Below are 17,812 nucleotides of genomic sequence, written 5' to 3'. Positions count from 1 at the left end.
TGCATAAGTTCAATAAGAATCTGTTCTTCTTATAACAGAACACAATTGGAAACACTGGTTATATTACCAAGGCTGTGACTGGAACATCATATTTGCGATATAACCATACAGCTTTTGAGGAATGAAGATTGGACTTTATGGAATAAAGCCACGTGGAACTATTGGCCTGGTACCTTATGTTCCAAGCAGCACTTACCAGGATAAGTAAAGAATGTCACTTATCTGGCAGGTACAAGGAACCTCGAAATATTTGGGGGGAACCTCGGAGGAGAGGAATTCACCCAAATCTGTAGGTATTGCAGGCAAAGTCTGATGACAAAATCCTTGGCTTGGCTTTCCTGGCCTCGAGAGACCTTTGAAGTCCAATGTGAGATTCCTTATAAAAAGTTCCAGCAAAGCAGATTTAAAAGAGCCTGTGTGATCAACTGCTATTCTTGCTGTACTTATGTAAATAATTGGGCCAACTCTATTGGAACTAGACTTATTTTGCAAACTAGTTAGTTTTAATTTGGCTATCTTAATAAAAATGAGGGTGATTTTAGAAAGAAAAATTATATTTCAGTAAAAACTATAGTATACATTTGTGGATATTAGATCCTAGTTTTGTTAATTGTCTTTTGAGGTTTTTGTTTTATATCTGTTGACTGGACTGGATCCTGATTTCTTCTAGTCTCCTGAAATATCTGGCTACAGATGTCCAAACTAACGTTTTTGATTTTTTCCATCATTTTCATTTGGAATCACTGAAAACTGAACCTGCCCTTTTTCCTGAAGCCTTACAAAGTGAAGCCGATGGACTTGATACAAACTTAAGAGATTACCCGATGACATCATCAGAGACATTTTAAACTGCAAAAGATGCTTTGACGCTGACATCTAAAATTCTTCTTCAGTGGCTGTCCTCTGAACTCAAAAACTGCTTTACAACTTGCTCCAACCATTAACCTTGTTTTTCTTTTATAGAAATGCTTCTATTAAATACTTGATTGCTTGCTTCCACAATATAGGCGTAACCTTGAGAGCCCACCTGCATCACCACCTTCCAAAATGAACTTAATTGAACTGATCTATTATCAGGACTAAGAAATGTGTTCAGTGAGATGAAACAATCTACCAACTCAGCTTCTGTACTATGAAACTTCTTTAAGTTTCAAAAGGACTGTGAAACTTGTAGTTCCAAAGGTGGGACTGTGGGAGATCAAGATTTGGCCACCCTGAAATCTATCTCTTTACCTTGGTTGTTTTCTCTAGGGACATTTGACCTCCCCCACTAACTGCCTAAAGAATTTGACATGGTGGCTCCTTCCTGGAACAGATCTTCTATCATGATGGCTGTAAAGATAATGTAGAATAGAGATTACAATAGCAAAGGCACCAAGCCTCTTTTATCAAAAACTCTGTCTCTCCCTGACCACATTATCTATAGATGACCCTGAAAAGAACTGTCCTCCTGCCCTCTGAAGTCCCAGGCCACTACCCACCCCCAACACGCTCCTCGCCTTTAGCTGCAATACTTAAGCAAGCAGCTTAGACAGAGGGACGAGTTGCTCATTTCTGAGCTTCTCCCATGTATACATGTTATTAAACTTGGTATTATTTTCTCCTGCTAACCTGTCTTGTTGATTATTTGGCCAGCCATAAGAACCTTAAAGAAAAGGGCAGAGGGGGATTCACCCTCTTCCCCCGACAAAACAAAAAGTGATCCTGAGAGTTTTAAAAACTCACACAATACAGCACTGTGCTGCTCATTTTTTCAAGTTTGACTCTAACAGAAGAATAACAAAATAGAAAATCTTCAATTCCATGTAAGATAATGTATAGTTCCGTGAAGTTTTCAGAGTGAAACAAACCACAGCCTATACAGTCCTACATGTTTTCCATTAAATCTGAATTTACTTAGCTTAAAGTAGAGTAATATTACTGATTGATAGTTATTCAGGAAGGAATTGGATTTAAAAATGACCAAAGGACTACAGTTTGGAACTATTTGTTCATGACTATTGTTAGTTAATTATAAAGTTTTGAAATCATATATGAAACATACAAAATCATTTCCTGGTTGAAACTCTTGAATAAACTGAGTCAATCAAATGAAAAGACATTTCTTAGAATGCAGCACAAACATGGGCAAAAAATGTTCATAAATTGTGTGAGCTGTGATAAATTGGGATAGATCCAGTGTGTATTTCACAAATGCAGTTCCCAGATAAGACATATCAGCATCCCTTGGGAATTGTTACAAATGCAAATTTATGCATGCTAACCCTCACTTCCTCAGTCAGAAACTCTGGAGGTGGGGTTGGCAATCAGGGTTTAACAGGCTTTCCAGGTGCATTAGAAAATGACTGGAATAGATAAACCAACATTAATGTAAGAGTTCTGGATTAGGAAAATTGTTTAAGCTCATAATTTTGGTGCAATAAATTAAAGATTGTTCGTTCCCAGGAAATGAAATGAAACTAAAGGTGTTATATAAATAAACAACAAAAAATTGCATAAATACCTGATCTATTGTGAAAATTAGGTATATTAAAAGTGTTTTAGAAAATATGAGAAGACTTCAATGAAAGGAGATAAGATTGTTGAAAAGAAACAACTTTTTTGGTGATAAATAATAGAAAAAAGGAAAATATAATTTGAGTTATGTCAAAATTTTTGCCATGTATTGGTAATGACCGAGCAAAAAAAGTTTATATTTGAATATTGTTTAACAAAATCTGAACCTCCAAAATGAAAATTATTTCTCTTCAAACCAATTAATACCATGGAAAAAGTCTAAATTGAATGTTGTGAAAACATAAAATTTTAATCAAATACATAACGTATCTTTTTCAAATCGAGATATAATGACATATAACATTATGTAAGTTCAAGGTGTACAACATATTGATTTGATAGACTTATATATTGCAATATGTTTACTACTGTTATGCACATAATTATCATTTCTTTTTGTAGTGAGAACATTTAAGATCTATTCTCTTAGCAACTTTCAAGTATATAATACAGTGTTGTTAATGATAATCACAATGCTGTACATTAGATCCCCAGCAGTTATTCATCTTCTGATGGCAAGTTTGTGTCCTTTGATCAAATCTCCCCAATCTCCCCAACCCCTAGCCCCTGGTGACCATCATTCTACTCTGTTTCTACGAGTTCAGCTTTTTTAGATTCCACATATAAGTGAGATCATACAGTATACGTCTTTCTGTGTCTGGCTCATTTCACTTAGCATAATGCCCTCAAGGTCCATCCATGTTGTCGCCAATCGCAGGACTTCCTTCTTTCTCGTGGCTGAATAATATTCTACTGTATATATATAACATATCTTCTTTATCCATTCATTTGTTGAACATTTACTAAATAATTTATAGAGCTGCTGAATTTGGGCATCTGGTTAGACCTTATAATGGGCCTGTCACTATTCTTAGGACAAGCGTTAGAATTCTAGACTGGTCCTATAATACATTTCAGAACCAGCCATTACATATATTTATTGCTTCCCCTCCCACTGTATGCCTCCTCACTCTCTACATTCCAAACATGGTGGATTTCTTCAGATCACTGAAAACTGTGTGTGACTTCACATGCAGAGGTCTAACCAGGTGATTTTTTTCTCTATGTGAAACTGCTGGATTCAAATATGCTCTAGGGCCGGCCCCATGGCTTAGCGGTTAAGTGCGTGCGTTCCGCTGCTGGCGGCCCGGGTTCGGATCCCGGGCGTGCACCGATGCATTGTTTCTCCGGCCATGCTGAGGCCTCGTCTCAGATACAGCAACTAGAAGGATGTGCAGCTATGACCTACAACTATCTACTGGGGCTTTGGGGGAAAAAGAAATAAGCAAAATAAAAAAAATTCAAATATGCTCTAAAAGTTCATAATGTTTTTCAGGTAACCACATGAAAAATAAGTACATAGTGACACAACTCTTTCCCCCCAAATATGATGTTTCTTTCCATTGTACATACTCAAAACTTTCCCAGGACTCCCCATTAGCTAATGAAACATAATTAGATTAAGTTCTATTTAACTGTGTGAAAATTTTGATTTTTTGGTTACATTATTAGATCTAGAAAGGCAGAGTTGTACTTATTCACCATTATATCACAGGTTCTAGCAGAAAGTTTGTACCTGATAGTTATCTAATTTAAAAAAATTAAAAATATTAATGAATAACTGATCAAACTGCAGAAATCATAAGAGTTATAGCTGTTGAACTAGATGAGAAAAAAACATTTTCTGGTGCAGAAATCAAAGACTAACTGAGAGACTCAGGTGTCGCTGCTGATGAGCACAAAGGGGCTGAAGGCTGGGTAATGTGAAGCTATTAGCAGAGAGGTGTCCACCAGCCAGTGGCCTGGATTCACAATTACAGTAACACAAACAGTCAAAATGGAGGAGAGACAGTAAAAGTAGACAAAGAAGCTCACCAGGATCAGGATGGTGCGTATGACTCTGGCCTCATGGGAAGTTCTGGGGCAAAGTCTGCTGCTGTGAATGTGTTGGACTCACTGCTTGTGCCTGTGCAGGACAAACACTGTGTACCCACTAGTCCATATCATGAAACCCACACCCATAGCAACAATGGAAGATAATATAACTGCCTGTAACAAGCTGATAAATCTGTCTGGCATGAGTGAGGAGCAGGAGCCATAATTTGTTTTCACACTTACATTTTTGCTGTTTCTGGGGCCAATCACTCTCATAGGAATGCAGACATTTACCAAGAGTTGTAGGATCCAGAAAGAAAAACTATGGAAGCCAATGCATTTTGGGGATCTATTTCTGAACTCCATCCAAAAAGAGGTTCTGGGGCAAAACTCAATGGCCTGGAAGCCACTCAGAAGGCAGGTAGTGCTGAGAGAAACCCCTCTGGCCACTCTGTATAAATAGAAGACAAGCTTACACCCAACATCATCCAGGAAATATTTCAACGCAAAGGCTACCATTGTCTGTGGGATCCCTCTGAAAAAAAGAGCCAAGTTCTTGGCTAACACCAGTTGGTTAAGAATCTGATCTGTGGGTCTCAACTTGTATCCAGTGAGCAAAGTGAAGTTATAAAGACATAGGAGGGAGGCGTTTTCCAGGATCCCAGCTCCAATCTGAGTGAGGAAGATAATTCCCATTTCCAAGTGGGCATGCCCATCACTCTCATATCTAGGAGATATTGATTTTCATTTGAGATAAAAAGAAATGGTAGAAAGATAAACAAATACAAATATGTTACCTGCTTCTGCTGAGCTGTATCTACTGCTAAATGTAACATGTTTCCCCTCTTTTGGTAACACATTTTCTCACTTTACGTGGACTTTAAGAATATGTGGTTGTGAGTGCACTGGTTATTAATTAAGGTCTTATGGTGGGATCAGTCTAAATGTCCACAGAAAGGGGGTTGTTTGAATAAACAATGCATCATTCACACAGTATATTTCTCTACAGTCACAGAACTGAGTAAAGATTATCTCTATACATGTATGAAGTTACCTCCACAGCACATTCTTAAGGGAAAAAAGGGAGATGGGGAAGAGAGTGTATAATCAGTTACAATTATTCTTTCGATTGTGAAGGAATAGATATAAAAATAAATGTAAATAAATACACGCGCACATATACATTCAATTGCATTACAAATCTATTTTCAAAGAAACTAGAAACTTGCAAGAATAATGATATAGAGGGGCAGAGATGAAACAGCATGGAGGTACAGAAATAGAAAGTAGATATAGCTGAATTTACTTTAGTTATAGTTTTGTCTATTTGACAAATATAAATATTTTACATAATTATCAAACAATATTACATCACAATGAAATTAAAACAATCAGCCAAATGTAATGGCAAAATTAAAATAAAATATATAAACCTGACTGTGTAATAAATTTGTAGTCTATCCATACAAAATATTAATACTTCAAGTTTATTTAAAAAAATGTTTTTACTGTATATTTCTACTGAAATATATCTATGCAAAATACCTACAAATATCTTTGAATTTTATTATATTTTCATAAAATATTGATATTAATATTTTCGTTAACAAGTAAGCATATTATATAAGTGAGAAGAGACACTTTGATCAAAAGGGGAAAAACGAAATTGAAAGGAAAAGAATTTAAGCAAAAAATATATAATTTTAAATTTGCTTGGAAGAAAAACCATTACTTTGATCTGTATTTGATTTAAACCATATATGTATAATCTCTCTCTTTCCATTAAATGGATCTGCGGATAACCACCTTCTCCTGAGTAATTACCATTCCACTTATTCAGGTCGTGTTCCCCAAATGCATATTCTTATTAAAAGACAATACTGTCTTTTTAAAAATTGGCAGTTCCAGATTTAGGGCAGGAAATTCAGTATGGAACATCTATTCAAACCAGGACACGAGGAGATTCTACCAGACGACCGGAGTCACTTTAGGATGAGGATGCCACAGGATTCAACTTGAAAAGACTCTGCTCCACAATAATGATACAAATTAAACATCAAATAAAAGTACCTAATTGAGAGAGAGATTCCCCCTCTGCCCTGTCCATTAAGGTTCTTATTGTTGGCCAAATAATTAAAGACAGGTGAGCAGGAGAAAATAATACCAAGTTTAATAACACGTATATGTGGGAGAAACTCAGAAATGAGCAGCTCATCATTCTGTCTAAGCTGCTTGCTTAAGTATTGTAGCTAAAGGCATGGAAGGTGTTGAGCGGGTAGTGGTTTGGGATTTTAGAGGGGAAGAAGACAATTCACATGGAGATAGAAATGCAAATGTTTGTCTGACAACTCTTTTCAGGGTCACCTATAGAGAATGTGGCCAGGGAGAGACAGAAATTTTGATAAAATTTGCTTGATGCCTTTCCTATCTTTCTGTTGCAGTGTCTTATTTTACATTATACTACAGCCATCATATGATACTGGCTCCTTCCTGAAACAGATCTTCTATGTGAAAATCTTTAGGCAGTTTGGGAGGGGAAACTAAAATGTTCTTCCTGGGTCTTCTGAGTCTTTATTGTCTTCAGCTCAAAATAATCTGCATACCAGAGTGGTGCATCTTGGGGTGGCCTGACCTGAGCACCACCAACAAGTATTTTAAATGTCCACATGCTCTTAATGATAGAAAGCCACAGTAGTTAAGATTTCAGAAAGTTAAGGAATTGACTATTCTGGAAGCCGAAAAATGAAGGGAAATATGAATAATTTCTCCTGTATTTTCAGTACAGACTATTTCAGGGTAACCAAGTAGAGGATGAGCAAAAGTTCTTTGTAGAAGAATTGTAAGTGAAAATGCAGAAATAGTAATGGAATATCAACATTTTGCTTCCTCTAATATAGTAACAGATCCACAGAATGATCATCAGTGATGCTCTCTCTCTCATCCCTCTCATGAAATCAACGAATCACAGGCTAGTGGGAAATTGATATCAGGGAGACGCTAACACACACGGATCTGCTGGTCAATCTTCACATCACAGACAGCCTGTCATAATGGCACGCACTGTAGGCAATGAGGAGGACTCTGCACTGCCTCTGAAGTATCCTTGACAAAAAGCTGAACCTGCTTTTGATTATCTTCCAGAGCAAATCACACATTTATTAGCAATCTGGAGAACGTGTTAGACAACATCAAAAGGCCACGATTAGCTAGCAGAATGATGGAAATTATTCTAAACAAATGATCCATTTTCTTCTTCATGAAAATGGAAAAAGCGGGGAAAAAAAGAGGAAGAGATATTAATTAAAAGAGTCCTAAAAGACAAAACAGGTAAATGCCATGTAGGTACAACACTGAGATCCTGAGTCAAATGATCTAAATTTTTTAAAAAACCTTTTTTTGGAGAAAATTCAGAAAGTGTGACCCCTGACTGTGTATTTGATGTTGTTATTTTTGTAGGTGTGAAAATCTTGTCCATGTTCTGCTCACGAATGAATCCCATCTTTTAGAGATACATTCATGGTTCTTTGGCTTTGATGTAACGATATACCTGGGATTTTCTATAAATAATCCATTAGAGAAACATGGGTGGGGTAAAGATTAAATGAGAAGGGTGTGTGCTGATATTTAACTTTTGAAGCTCCTGACTCATTTATGGGGTTTATTAGGCTATTCTCTCTTTGTATATCTCACACATTTAGCTTTATAAAGCAGCTATAGCAGCTTTCATAAACTTCCTTCCATCAGTAATTTTTGGAATCTTTTGCCACTGGTGATATCTTTGTTTCACTCTAAGACAATATATTTTTATTCAATGTTTTTCCTTGTTACAGCATTTTATTCTTATAATATTTATAAGTGTTTTCCTAAATTCAGGAGCCACAGATTCTAATGAATTCTGTATCCAGAAAGACCAAAGAAAAAGACACTGAGCAATGTGGAGAAAGTAAATGCTGCCTAATATACAAGTGCTTCTAAGCTGAGCCAGTTACTCAAATGTGTTTTCAGATAAGCACATTTTCCAAAATAACAGAAGACTCTATCTTGTTATAGAAAACCTCCCAATGTTGAAAGATGGACAATAGACAAAAAGGAAATTCTGTGTAGCACACAAAACTGCTCTGTTTTGGATGAGACACTTAGATGGCCAGTGTGTTACATAAAATAAAAGCATCTTTAGGCAATGATAAAAATGCAGACATACAAACTAAGAAAATAATAAACTCAACAACATTTTAAGGGTATACATTCCCTTCAAGAACGTGTCTTACTTTCAGAAATGCATGGATAGTTCAGTCCTGGGTGGTGAAATACAGAGATATTCTCAAGTGGATCAGGAACAAGACAACTACAGCAGCCATAACTGTACTGACTCACTAAGTTCCTGTTGTGGTCATTTCATGGGGAAGGAAGAATATCAATGAGATGTCATCACTGTAAATTAAAATGTTAAGCATTCATATTGAGAGTTGATATGCTTGTTTACTGCAAAAATACTATAGAATCATATAACATGATTAGAACTAATACATAGTTTATGATACACATACAGGCTAGAAAAAATAATCAGATATCAACAGATTTCATGTCCATAAGCAATATTATCTTTAAAATAAAAAAGGAAATTATCTTACATAGGGCAATAATTTTGCAAAGTAACACTAAAATTAAATAATTGTACGTGATAATGAAGCAAAAGTGAAAATTCTTAATATATTAAGATCAAAATAAAATAGCAGCAGAGACACACTGTGGACTGACAGAGAAAACTGAAGACTTCAATTCAATTCAAAAATATGTATCTTATGAATGTAATCCCAACCAAATGGTAATCTCTCTAAAATTCCTCTAGTAATTTCAAGGTATTTTAAAAATTAATAAAAATGAATGTAAGTTTAAATCATGCCATGAAGAGAATTTGCCCCAACAAAGATAAAGTGTATTAGCAACATCTTTCACTGACACAGAAATCTACAGTTAGTTCCATGAAACATAACAGGATGTCTGTACATGCATGCCCACACACAAACAGAGTCAATTCAAATTTGAATTACTTGGGAAAATTATTATATAATATTAAAATTTTTTGAGACTTTGTTAATAGAATAAAGGTAAACGTTGACTTCACACAGTAGAGAGCTTTAAAAACAAGATCTAAAAGTAAAAAATGACAAAGACCTTAGATCAAATAATTATGTATATTTTTCACATATTTGGATAGGGAGAAGCATGACCACATATGGCACAGACCAGAGTCCATTTTATTTCAAAAAAATGAAACTAAAATTAATGTCAAATCGGAATAAAATATGTAAATATGTAGAACGTAACAGAGAAAACTTGATAATCACTTCATTATTGATACTAATCAGTTGGATAAATGAAAAAAAATGCTGGCCATATGTATGAAGAGTCAGTACTGAGAATAAGTAAAAATTTATAAAATATGTTTTCTCACAAATGATCACATATGCAAACAAAATTAAAATTATACTCCATTTTTTAAAACTATAACATATACTAATTTGCCCAAGTTTTACTGTGGGTTGAATTCCTCTAATAAGAGGCTACATCTTTTCCTTTCCTGCCATAAACCATAATTACCCAAAGATGATTTACAATTGGTGTTCTTTAATATAGTTTGAACATGTAAAAATGTTGCAAATCTGAGTTCAGAATACTCACAGATTTATATATTTAATCTTGGATAGATTTATCACCCACTTCTACCTCAATGGCATTTCTTAATAGCTTCCAATTTTTTATTTTAAGGCATTTAATTTAGGATTTACAGAAATGAGAATTTCTTTTTTGTAATCATATTTTAGTAGTTTCCATTACATTATCAATTATGTCTTTGATTAAAAAGAGGGCAACAAGGATTAAATTTGGGGAGAAGAAACTGACTCTTCACAAACATTCACGTCAACTCGTGGAGATTCCAGTGTGGGGCAGGGGAAGAGCTGACCCCACTAGCAGTAATCCTGTGTGGTCCGTGGACATGAAATCTCAGCTCTAACAAAAATATATCCTAGAACTGGAACACTGAATGGAAGTAAAAGCAGGAGAAATGGCAAAGACTGGGAGTCATTTTGAAGGGAAATCATAAAATGAGTTTAAGTAACAAAACGCAGGCCAATAGACACAGTGTGGGAATTAACACTTTCCTTGAGCCACAGAGACCACAGTGCCGTGGTTATTGAACACTGCAGCCCTTGAAGAACTGCCATGCTTCACAGGCAATGGCAGCCCATATCTTCCCCTGGTCACAGGGGTTGTGTGGAGACACAGGGAGGATTTCATTAAGTGCCTCCTGCTCTCCAGAGCAAGTAGACGAACTTGCCCATCAATCAGGGTCTCTGGTTAAAATATTTTTCGTTGAAAAACAATCTTTTTGTTTTTTGGTGAAGAAGATTAGCCCTGAGCTAATATCTGTTGTGAATCCTCCTCTTTTTGCTGAAGAAGATTGACCCTGGGCTGACATCTATGCCCATCTTCCTCTAGTTTATATGTGGGGCACCTGCCACAGCATGGCATGATAAGCCGTGCATAGGTCCATGCCTGGGATCTAAACCTGTGAACCCCAGGCGGCTGAAGTGGAGCACATGAACTTAACCACTATGCCACTGGGCCAGCCCCGAAAAAGAATCTGTTTATCCTAGATAAGTATGGGGGAGGTGAGGAGGCTATACTGAGGAATTTGGAGGGTTGAATGACAACAATAAGGTATTTAAATATATAATTAACTGACCAGCCAATTTATATTTTAATTTTTTAAGTCCCTGATTATTCCATTGCATAACCTTTAGCAATATTTATTTTTATATATGAATTGAATGCCTATAAATGGGAGAGAAAGGGAGACTTTCATTTCCCTAAATGGCCATACCATGTAAACAGCCCCTACTCATGAGAGAAAGGTGGAGACATATTAGTACAGACTTCTTTCAACCCAACAGCCTCTCCCAGCAAAAGAAACGCACGTACCAGTACCTGACACTCAGACACCAGGTCTCTGCTCAACGGCGGGGAGCTCATCTTCCTTATCTTATTGCTCCTCACATGCCTGTGGTGCGAAGTTGTTAGAGTGAAGGTACTTGGTTGAGGATGTGTATTCAGAGAAAAGGCAGAGAAGACTACGAAGAGGGTACAGCCGGGTGGAGAGGGCATGTTGAGCAGGGCACCAGGCTGATGGATGAGGGTGGAGATAGGCTTCTGGTTCTCTCAGCAAACATCCTTCCAAAATATATACATGTGTGCTCCAACCCCAGAAAGCAGATATTTTACAGAGAATAGGTATTTCTGGATTTCCTAAGATAAAATACTTCTAAGAATGTTGCTTATCTGAAAAGAATTGCTACTTACCCAGTTGACATTTGCTGTCGGGACAGTGGGAGCTGGGGCAGCATCCGACCTGTTCAGCGACTGAACCTGACATAAGGGTTTGGGTTCTGTGAACTCACCTCCCTGCTGGGGAGTGATGATCGTTTCACCTGTAAGTGCAGAAACACTGTCTGCACGGGGACTGGAGATTATCTGTGAAAAACATTTGTGAATTGTGTATATTTCTGAACACTATTAAAATTTAATAATAAAGATTGCCAACAGATGTGGTCAAATAGCAGGGAAAGACAATGGGTGGGAAATATGGGGAGAAAGGATCACAAGGCAGGTGCACAGCAGACCTTGAAATCTGTTAAAAGAGAGAAAGCAGTTGAGCAAATGACTGCTGGATTCTTTATCACTTTGAAGGTTTTTCCTCAAAATATGACTTGTCAGCAATATAATTATAATGAGCAATGATGTGGCATTCTTCCCTTTATTCTAATTGGGATTTGTTGAGCTTTTAGTTTCCAACAAATTTGGAAATGTTTCAGCCATTATAGATTAATTTTTTGTACCACTTTCCTTCTGGTATCGTACATATATATGACCATTTAATATTTTACTGCAAGTCACTCATGCTGCTTTTTATGTTTGTTGGTTTTTTTGGGGGTTTTTTGGTGAGGAAGATTCGCCCTGAGCTAACATCTGCTGCTAATCCTCCTCTGTTTGCTTGAGGAAGATTGTTCCTGAGCTAACATCTGTGCCAATCTTCCTCTATTTTGTGTGTGGGATGCCACCACAGCACGGTTTGATGAGTGGTGCGTAGGTCTGCCCCCAGGGTCCGAACCTGAGAACCCCAGGCTACTGGAGCAGAGCACACGAACTTAATCATTACACCACCAGGCCAGCCCCACATGCTGTTTTTTTAAATTGTTTTTTCTCTCTCTCCCTCTCTGTGGTTCTTTTGTTGTAATTTCCATAGCTACATCTTCAAGTTCACTGATCATTTGTTACATATTGTCTCATCTGCTGTTCATCCCATGCAGTATATTTTATGCTTAAGATATATAAATATTTATATTTATATACTTTCTCTCTCTAGCAGGAGAGGACACAGCATTGCCTCTGAAGTATCATTAACAATAAACTGAACTTGAAATTCATCATATTTCTAGTGCTAATTGCACATTTACTAGAAAAATTTTAGAAGAATATGATAAACAATATCAGTGGAATGCGATAAGCTAACAAACTGTGGGAAATTATCTTAATAAATGGTCTGATTTTTCTTCATAAAACAACAGGAATTATAAAATAATCTGTGGGTACAGTAATCTGTTTGGATCCTTTTTCAAGAAAGCCTAATATAAAATTTACTTGTAGTAATTTGAATCCTGCCTGAATATTTTTCTAAATAATCTGAAGATTTATCTATTCTAGATATTTTACATAATGGAACCAAACAAAATGTGACCTTTTGTGTCTTGCTTCTTTCACTTGGCATAATGTTTTCAAGGTTCATCCATGTTGTAGCATATATCAGTACTTCATTCCTTTTTATGGCTGACTAGAAATGTGTTGTACGTATACGCCACATTTTGTTTATCCATTCTTTGATGGACATGTGGACTGTTTCTACCCTTTGTAAAACATGTACTTGTTTGAGTATCTGTTTTTACTTTTGTTTAGTATATACCTAGGAGTGGAATTAAGACACAACTAAATGTTCTCTATAAGAAACATACTTTAAATGTAAAGACTCAGATAGGTTAAAAGCAAAGAGATGGAGAATGATATAACGTGATAACATTAGTCAAAAGAAATATGGAATACCTATATTGCTTTCAGACCAAACAGACTTCAGAACAAGTAAGACTATCAGGCATAATGGGGGGGGTGTATTACAAAATGATAAAAGGGTCAAGTCTCCAAGAAGATATAAAAATCTTAAATGTGTATGCACCTAACAACACAGCATCAAAATATGTGAGGCAAAAACTGATAGAATTCAAAGAAGAAACAGACAAATTCACTATTATAGTTGGAAACTTCAACACTGCTTTTTTGGTAATTGGCATAATAAGCAGGCAGAAAATCAGTAAGAATATAGAAGACCTGAACAGCACTATCAATCAATTTGATTGAATTGGCCTTTACAGAATACTCCACCCAACAACAGCAGGATACATATTCTTCTCAACTTCTCCTGGAACATTCACTAAGATGGACCACATTGTGAGCCATGAAACAAACCTTAACAAATTTAAAAGATTTGGAATCATACAAAGTATAAACTAGAAACCAATGACAGAAAGATAGCTGTCAATTATTTTCAAATTAAACAACACACTTTTAAATAGCCCAGGGATCAAAGAATAAATATCAAGAGAAATTATAAAATATTTTGAAGTGAGTGAACAATGAAAATACAACTTAGGAAAGTTAATGAATACAGAGAAAGCAATGTATAGAGGGGAATTTATAGCATGAATGTATAACTAGAAGATCTAAAATCAACAACCTAAGCTTCCACTTCAGTAAACTAGAGAAAGAAAAGAAAATTAAGCCTAGAGTAAGCAGTAGAAACTAAAAAATAGAGCCTAAATCAATGAAGTTGAAAATAGGAAAACAATAGAGAAAAGCAACAAATCCAAAAGGTGCTTTAAAAAAAAATTATAGGTCACTGTTAATACGACTTTTGGCTCTCAAGATTCACTGCCCAGTGTTGTCTATTAATGAATATCTGAGAACCATTGTTGCATATATTTTGTCAGGTTTTGTAGTCTTTTATGGTTAGTAGGTAAATCTGGTCCCTGTTAGTCCACCACGCTTGGAAGGAAAATCTTACCTAAGACATTTAAGTTTCGTTGTTCAAGAAAAAAAAAAAAACTAGTAGAAATTAAAATATAGGAACAGTTATGATTATTATTTTTGAGAATTTTAGATACAGAAACATATAGATATGTCCACCAGTTTTTTGGTCACATGTAGTTGGGTTCCTGCAATGGGCCCTGGCCTTCTATTTCCATGAGAGGAGATGTCTGTGGGACTAACAGGACGTGTCCTCATGGAGGCTGACTCCTACTTTCAGACTATGCTCTGGATATCTGGGATGTCTGAAACATTTGACCAACTGAACCTGAAGAACATTCTTAGGGCCTTCACAGGCTTCTTCCCAGGGTACATTCTTTGAGGGCTGAAGGTGCAGGTGTGGACACACCTGGTGTATCCCTCACTGTGGGAAGAGAAGCAGACAGGCTGAGGCTATGGTTTTTCATTAGTAGTCTTGCTCTGACTCAGGAACTACCAGGGCCAGGACTGAAGAGAAATCTCCCATTCCTGAGGGCTTTATACTTGTCAGCCCTGCAGGGGAGAGCAGGGAGTGGCCGAGGTGAGATCCCTGTCCTCAAAAGCTCACATCCAGTGATTTACGTCAGACATTCCTCTCCTTCCTCCACTCAGAGGTGACCATAGTTGATTTCATTTCGAACATAGAACAAAACAGGTATGTCAAGAAATTGAGATGGAAGTGAATAGTATATAGCTGGTGCTCGCCTTTCCCCACCAAACACAACTGACCCCGTTAAAATGTTCACGTTTACATCCTGTCTTTTTCATGATGCATTTTACTGCACTTAATTAGCAAATTGTGTGAGCACCTCCACACAAAAGTTTATATTCAGCAGCAGCTCTAAAATTTTCATGTTCTCTCCGTTCTCCAGCTGGATGTTTGGAGGAGGCAAGTCTAAGTCTTAAGGCTCAGGGAAGGGCATTGGTGGATATCACGTGGGATTTCTTTCCATACACAATATAATCACAGGGCCCGCTTCTACCTTCTGCCGTGGTTGGGCTCACCCCCTCCGCAGACATCATCTCATCAGGAGTTACAAGAGATCACAGTGCGACTGCGCAGAGCACACACCCGCTGTGACTCCTAGAGAGCGGAGCGTGCTGTCAGCCCAACTGCAAGTCCCAGAATAGTTAGCTCTAACATTTTCAATCCTGGGAATTTAACCCTGAGACCGGTGTAACTACACCTACACAGACTTATACACAAGGAAGTTCACCGGAAACCCTTTGCATCCGTGAATTTTGGATTTAATCACTGATATCCAGAGCCAAGTAGGCTAGATGCTCCTATCGCATATTTAGGATTTTTACAGTGTATGATGTCATGGATCTTCTGACAGGCATGTGAAATTAAGACGAGAAACCTCAACTAAATTGAAGTTGGGAAGGCCTGTAGGGAGCTTTCTCATAAACAGGGAGGGAGGTAGGCTTGCGTCTCTGACAGGAAGGCTTTTCTACTTTACTACCCAGCAGGAGGAAGGAAGATTTCTCTCCCCTGCCTGGGAACAGCATAGCCAATGAGACATTGGAGCAACCCAAACAATGAGAAACCTCTACACTTTGGACTCACAGTTTCTTCCAAAGGACTCTCTGTTTATTACAGCTCTTCCTAACTCCCCCTTTTCAAAGCCCTTTTTTTTTGTTTCTGGATTTGCCTATGGTCGGCCATAGCCTGCATATGCCGAGTTGCAATTCTTCTGGTTGTTACCCAAAAGGATAAACCTGTTCTGCTGGTCAAACAACTGGTCAGTTTACTTTTTAAGCTATCAGGCACATTGTGTGTCAGAGAAAACTGTAAAACATCTATTTAACCTGCAAAATCCAAGCATATTGGCCATGCAGGGGTGGGAAGGGAAAGAGCTTATTAACTGCTTTATCTTCCCTGCTGACTGCAATAAACTGTACCCAAGGTTCAGGTATTAAAGTCAGACCAGTCACCACATCGAGTGTTGAAGAAGACACAGATATTAGGGATCTTTTACACTACTTACTGATGGTGTAATAATTAGTAAAACCACTTCGAAAAAGTTTGTCCCCACCTTAAAAGTTCTTTCCAAAAAGAAGCTCACCCTCACCTGTACATGTATGGATGATGTACATGTACAAGATGACATGTATAAGAATGTTCACAATAGCAAAACACCTGGATACAGGTCAAGAAAGAGGATGAAAAAATGGGCGTCTCCACAAACTGGAGAATTATCTGCAGCCCCATAGTTCTCCCTTCTATGGATGCATAGACAGAATCAGAGAAACTTCACAATTTACACTGCAGAATCCCCCCTTTCTATGATTTGGGCCAATTCTACATGGCAACGTGTGTTCTCAGGGGGATTGAGCCCCAATTTTCCAAGTGGAAACCAGCTCACTAATGCATCCCAGATAACCTACCAGCATTCACGCTTTTACCTCAGCTCTGCACACGACTCTTCTTTTTCTCCACACTGCCCTTTCAAACCAGTTCTGGAAATAGCCACCACAACCGCAACCATCTTTGGATGAAATTAATGGAAAATATTTGGCTTTTCTGTTATCTATTTGCCAATAAAATTGTATTCTGCAAATTTCAGTCACCAATCCTATTCAAGTCCACTTTAGCTACTAATATATCCAGTGAATTATTAAAAAATCATGTAATTTAATTATAAAGGTCCTCCTCCATAAGATCAGGCCTGCTTCTGAGTTTTTAAAGTATAATTATTCAAGCGATCTAGCATGGTGGTTGTTGAGGTAGAAAGTTCATATTCAACAAACTTGAGATGTGATTAGCCAAATACCAAAAAGTGAGGGAGAAAGACTCTAGGATCTCTTTTTAAGAGATTCATTATGATGATGAAACCTTGAATCTCAGCTTTCTCTAGAAGGATTTGGGTGACTGAGGATGGGATCGTAGGAGAGTCAATGGATCAGAGATCCAGATGTGGTAAAATAACTGAGAAAGATGGGGCATGAGGCCAAGGATCTGGAAAGATAAGAATTTATGCAATAAATATGGTTTTACTTTCTCTGGAAATAAAATGCAATTCAACGAGTTATGTAGATAAATAACATGCCACTTCCATAAAATACTGATCTCTCCTGAAAATGATAAATTTACAGTAACATTCTGAAAGTAAAAAGAGGATTATACTTGGATAAATGAAGATAAATAATGCTTACTCTGAGGGTAAAATGGAAATAGAAGAAAAATGTAATTTAAAGTCATTCC

At 37.0% G+C, this 17,812-nt stretch overlaps 1 pseudogene; it reads right to left on the bottom strand.

The window, feature by feature from the left end:
• Window positions 1-2,306: 2,306 nt before the first annotated feature.
• On the bottom strand, window positions 2,307-17,096 carry LOC131397754 (vomeronasal type-1 receptor 1-like; annotated as a pseudogene).
• Window positions 17,097-17,812: the final 716 nt, after the last annotated feature.

This window comes from Diceros bicornis, chromosome 34 (assembly GCF_020826845.1).
Source record: "Diceros bicornis minor isolate mBicDic1 chromosome 34, mDicBic1.mat.cur, whole genome shotgun sequence".
In the NCBI taxonomy this organism is placed as follows: Eukaryota; Metazoa; Chordata; class Mammalia; order Perissodactyla; family Rhinocerotidae; genus Diceros; species Diceros bicornis.
The sequence above is the reverse complement of the archived record's forward strand: the minus strand, read 5'-3'. Positions and strand labels throughout refer to the sequence as shown.